The sequence below is a fragment of the Ictidomys tridecemlineatus genome, chromosome 16 (assembly GCF_052094955.1).
Source record: "Ictidomys tridecemlineatus isolate mIctTri1 chromosome 16, mIctTri1.hap1, whole genome shotgun sequence".
In the NCBI taxonomy this organism is placed as follows: Eukaryota; Metazoa; Chordata; class Mammalia; order Rodentia; family Sciuridae; genus Ictidomys; species Ictidomys tridecemlineatus.
The window spans coordinates 22,944,994-22,950,941 of NC_135492.1; the positions used below are offsets into that span (position 1 = coordinate 22,944,994).

Below are 5,948 nucleotides of genomic sequence, written 5' to 3' on the forward strand. Positions count from 1 at the left end.
TTCTCCAGGACACAGATTGTCGGCCGGGAGCAGTTACCTGGGGCAGGGCCGATCTTGACTCCAGGACCACCTGGGAGTGATCAAGGGACCTTGCCGCAGTCTCCTACTCGTGTCAGCAGACAACCAAAGCACTGTTCCTCCTGCAACTATTGAGGGATGAGAAAGCTTTTATGATAAGGTGCTTAGAAGAGTGCTTGGCTCCAAGACCTTCAGACAAGTCAACTAACTGGTCTTGTCTTCACCATCACTGGCCTGTCTTCCCCCCGATTGTTGAGTCCCCTATAAGCCAGCCAGGCATGTGCTTCATTCTCTGCCACATCCTCAGCAGGGAGCCCTGGCCTGGCCTGGACCAGGCTCTCAATGAACATCGGTGGAGAAAGGCCCAGTGTCCAGTGTCCAGTGCCCACGAGGACATGAGGACAACAGCAGAAGCCCTCTGTCTCAGGGCTTGAACTTTGCTGTGGATCCTGTATGTTCTGCAAAGGGACCCCAGCTTCCTAGATCCAATTCTATTAGAAGGTGTCCTTGCAAATGTGGCAACTGGGCAAAAGTGAGCTTCTCCGTCCGTGTGGATTAGACGGGACCTCAGGTAGATCTACAGGCATGCTGTAACCAACAGCCAATCAACACATGCTTAGAAAATCATGGAAAGACTAAAGATGGGGGCGGGGTGCTTCACAGATGCTGTGGGTTTTCTTCTTCTACTTCTAGGATTCTCTCTACCCACCTCCTGAAGTCAGTCATACAACTATCCCCATTTCAGATATGGAAACACTGAGGCCCCAAGAGGTTACAGAACATCTCCCAAATCATTATCCAGTAAGCAGTGAAAGTGTTCTTCTCATGCTGGTCTCTGATTCCAAACCCATACCTGCCTTTCTTCCCAGGGCACTTCCTGGTCTGCACACAGGGATTACATGCCTTAAGATTGGGAGGACAATCCTAATTTCAAACCTTCTACCTCACCTTATGCTGAAGACCATCCTTAGTAGCAGAGCACGTGTCTTATTTGGTTTAAAAACTCCATCTCTGGTAGTAATGAGATCTCTCTGCCACAGCCCCACCAGACAGCCATTTGGGACCACAGGAGTGTGAAGAAAGAGTGACCACAGGAGTGTGGAGAAAGAGTGACCACAGGAGTGTGGAGAAAGAGTGACCACAGGAGTGTGGAGAAAGAGAACACAATTCAGGAAAGCGAAATACGAATAAGCAAGAGCTGAATACACTAGAACAGACAGGACCAGCAGAGAGCCCAGCTGAGAGAGGCCTGGAGCAGGGTTGGGGCGAGCCAGCGCATTCCACGGGTATTGATGAAGGTCTGCTGTGTGCCTGGCACTATGCTGAGAAGTAGACGCTGCATTGAGTACAGTCTCTGTCCTTGCCCTGCTAAAGATCCCAGTCTGGGGATTCAAAGCTGGATGACATTGTCCAGCACTATGCCATTTCTTCACACCCCAGCTGACCTCCAGCCCCCAGCACCATAGCCCATTTGCCTACAGTGAAGGCCAGCAGCAGCTTCCCATCATGGCTGGCAGGAGGGGGTGGAGAACTCCCAGCTCTCTCACCCTGTAAGAGGGCTTCTATTAGCAGCATGATCTACATGGACACCCAGCACTCCTTAGCAGGACTGTGCTTAGTCACTTAGTGACAACAACTGGCAGTTCCTAATCACTTCCTGTTCCCACCTGGAGTTTTCTAGCATAACCTCCCAAGAAAACTACTTGCTAACAAATCTGGATCACAGAGTCTCCACACTTTACCTCAGGGAAGCCAGAGCATGAAAGAAGATTCTAGAAAGATGTACAGTGATCCCAGTCTATCTGGCCATTTTATGCCTGAATTTATAGTACTCCTTGGCTGCTCTGACTGCCCTGATAGGTTTAGGAGAAAAGACAAGCCATATTTTGGCACATAAAATGCATTCAGGCCGAGTCACTTTCACAGAACCTACCAAGTAGGGTAGAATCACATGAAATTTTAAGTACAACAGAATGTCAAATGACTACTCATTCCAGTGAAGACATGCTGCAAATAAGACTTAGAAGATGTGCTGCAAACAAGACTTAGAAAAGTGTCCTCAGAGAAGATTCTATCATTCTGCATTTGCTTCTGAAAGTTGAAGCACACAGTTCTAATGAGCTCAGGAAGACAAGGTTGATACCCAGTTGAGTTGGCATATGATGTACCAGAGCTCAGGACTTCAGGGCTGCTGTCAGGTGGTTCCTGGGCTCTTCTGGTCCTCACCTACACTCAGTGTCTTTTTGTTGGTGATGTAGTTCAGCAATAAATTACTGGCCCAGAGACTTGTTCAGTATTGCTCAGCAGTAGCAAAACACTGTCACCAGTTGTAGGTAGCCAACTCCAGGTGAGAAACTTAATAGATGTTAATGCTCATGGCTTCACACCAGCAACCTGCCCCTCAGTGATCATGCTCTCTAAAATATACACCATGCTAAATTGTGTGGAAGCATTCTACGTCTAGCCAAACCACACGAGCTTTCAAAAGCAGCCCAATAACATTTAGAGGATTCACTCTCCATAGCAAGCTTGCCAATGCCTGAGTGCCCACACACTCTATTGGCGCCAACTTCACCTCATTTTAGAATGCACACATCCACCAACATATCACTGCCTGTGGTGGTTGAGCGGCCTTTCCAATGGACGAGGTGGATGTGAATGTAACACGTGAATGAATTAGCATTTACCAACAACTGGAAGAAACAAATTCACACTCTATGATATGATGATGGAGCTCCTCTGTAATCTAGACCCTCCACCTCTCCTGCATCCTCTCTCTTTTCCTCTGCCTGGATGGACCTCCAACTCAACCCAGAAGGATGTGTCTTTTCTAGTCAGAAGCCCTGTCATGGCTTCCAATTCCAGGCCCTGATTCTGGTTAAAGCAGCCAGAACTCACTTTCAAGGTAGTCTCTTCAGATCCCTTCCCTACCCTAACCACAGTGTGGGCTCTGGCCCCACCATTACTCTCTACACCACCATTCCACATTATGGTCTTCCTGTCCCTCTCTGTGACTCAGGACTTCCCATGACCGACCCCACCTAACAACAAGCTGTTGAACCAGGTGCCATCAGAGGGAAGAAATGACCAGAGATGGCTAACTTGAAGATTTTACAGAATAGTTCATGAGACGAGGAATATCCTGAACCAGTGAAATGACATAAGAGGAAGTCAATGAATTCTAACCTCAAGGGAAAATCCTACGGTACATTGGCTCTCAAATTCAGCTGCACACTGGAGCCACCTGGGAGCTGTACATAGTACTGACCGCTGGACCACCCACTGGCCCTGGGCTGATGGAATGGCTCTGGGCTAAGATGGGACACTGGGGTTTGTAAATTACCAGTTGAGTATAATATAAAGCAAACTTTGGGGACATTGCTTTTTCTCCCACATGAAGAACTGTGTGCATACACATGCAGAAGTACACAAACCTGCAGCATAAGGCTCCTTGAGGCCCATAGATTAAAAGCACTGCAGTCACCAGTACCCTGGCTACGAACACCACCAGACCCCTGGAAGCCTCCTATTTCCACCTTCCAGGTGATCACAGCCCTGCCATCCAAGCATGGAGGAGTCCTCCCTGCTGCGAAATTTCAGTGTGCAGAATGGAGAGCCCTCTGTCCTTGGAGTCCCTGCTTTGAAAACAAGTGCACTGGAGAAGTTTAATTCAAGTGGGAGGCACATGGGCAGGCTTCCTGGAAGAGGCCCTATTGAAAGGAGGATGGGATCTGAGGAGTGGACCAGAGAGAGGAAAGATGGGAAGTACAGCAAGTACTTTCAGAGCCGAGGTCAGGCCCAAAATACAATGTGGGCTGACAAGAGAGTCCTTTCACCAGGGTCACCAATTTTGAGAAGGTAATGAAGACTGCTGAAAAAAACAATTCCACAAAATTCCATGGAAACTCACTCATCAGACTTTTCTGAAAACACTGGAAATGCAGGTTTCATGCAAGGAACTCTGGGTGACAGATGGCAAAGTTTGCCAAATGCAAATATGCCTATTAGCTCTGAGAAGCCGTTCTCATTCACACTGCTTCAACCAGGGAAAAAATCCCCATGTGCTTACTGAGAACAAGTTAGCTTGTGCCACTTGAAGCTGCTTCCACAAACAGCTTCACTTCTGCACTTCTAAGCTGTTCTCCTCAAGAACTTTCAGAGCACAGTTCAGGCATGAAACACGAAGGGTGCCAGAAAGAGTTCTCTTGAATCTAGCATCATCAACTTGCAGGGAAAAAGAGGACCAGCTGAGAAGATCAGTTCTCCAAAGTCTCACTGACATCCATTTGTCACACTTGTTTACAACATTCACTTGAAGTGCAGGTACCCACATGAGTGAACTGTTTTTTTATCAATGGCACAGAGGCTTCAATGTGTAAGCATGCCTGTCACCTGTAAGAAGCAGTTTTGCTTTCTTCTAGGTAACACAGAAAATAAAAATAGCATGTGCTCACTTACAACAAAGTTAATCAACAAAGCAAATTGAAACTGCTTGCAGCAAACAGCTTCCATTCTCCCATTCCCCAGCTATTTTCAGCAATCACATCCAGAGTCCAATTCCAGCCCAATATAAAATGTGTGCTCCCAAGGAAGTCTGTATAATTGACATCACCCAACTGGGGGAGCCAAGGGGAATGCTGAGAAGATCAGTTCTTCAAAACTCCTACTTTTTCAGAAAACTCATTGAAAGGCAGGATTCCCACTTGCAGACATCAGTGGTTGACAGATGGCACAGAGGCTTCAATGTGAAACCGTGAATGCCAATCATTACAAGTGCTTCTGACACACTCTAGTTCAACCTGGGACAGCCCAAAGTGCTCAACAAGAACACACTTTGTTCCTGCAAGTGGAGTAGCTTGCATGAACTGCTTCAGTCAGGAAATTCCAAGCTCTTCTCAGCAAGCACATTCAGAGCACAGTTTTGGCCCAATAGAAAAAGGGTCCTAGCAAGAGGGTCCCACACCTACTATCATCTTCATAAGGTAGCTTCCCATCTTCTGTGTGGAAGTGGGTTTCTCCTTGGCCCTTATGCTGTGTAGGAGACCACTAGGAGCTAAACTTCATGCAGGACCATCTGACCTGGAGTTTTTGCAAACCCTATGAAGCCCTCACACAAGCTCAAATGCTACAGGACTTTGCAGACCAGTCCATGCAACAGTAGACATCCATTCATTGTCTAGAGTCTACAGGTTCCTAAATGCATGGCATTCATTATCATCAAATGCACAATTTTGATCAAAAACTATATATATCATTGCAATCTGAATTAAGAAAATTAGAAATATCCCCAAATCCAAAGAGTGGATCCCCATTGTGATGCTACCAGTGGAAAATTCCACAGCTGATCTCATGGAATGGTTCACAGTCAAAACACAGCTGTATGGAAAATATTACATGACATGACCTTCTGGTTATGTGGAAAGTGGCATGTGAAGTACACATGCATGTCTTCTTCAGACATGAGATTCATTTGCAAGACACCATATGCAATTGAAAATACTCTAAAATGGGAGAAATCAGAACCACGTCTCCAAAGTATTTCAGCAGAGACCAACTCCATCTGTCTATCTCTCAGTGTATGTGCATGTGTGTGTGTGTGTGTGTGTGTGCTCTAGTGTGTACTTGTGTGTCTTTGTGTTTGTACCATCATAGTTGATACTTCCTTGCCCCCATTGGAAAACTGACTCAGATAATGCCATCTGCCAAACTCCTAAAAACCAAACTTCTTGCTGATACAAGGAAACATTCCTTCCTGTTGGTTTGGATGTGTCCTTTAGAAATCACTGCTACATTTAGTATACTCAAATCATCACCGTAGATCAGGTAACAAAAACATATATATTTTTAAATAATAATATATTAATGGAAATAACAAATACAGGATAGAGTAAAAACTGTGTTACTAAAAAAGGTCAAGGACAATGGCAAAC

The 5,948-nt window shown here is 46.0% G+C and overlaps 1 long non-coding RNA gene across 1 annotated transcript in view; it reads right to left on the reverse strand.

The window, feature by feature from the left end:
* LOC144371359 (uncharacterized) overlaps window positions 1–5,948 on the reverse strand; it is a 1,013,058-nt gene that overhangs the window by 516,812 nt on the left and 490,298 nt on the right. The gene's annotated exons all lie outside the window — the stretch shown is intronic.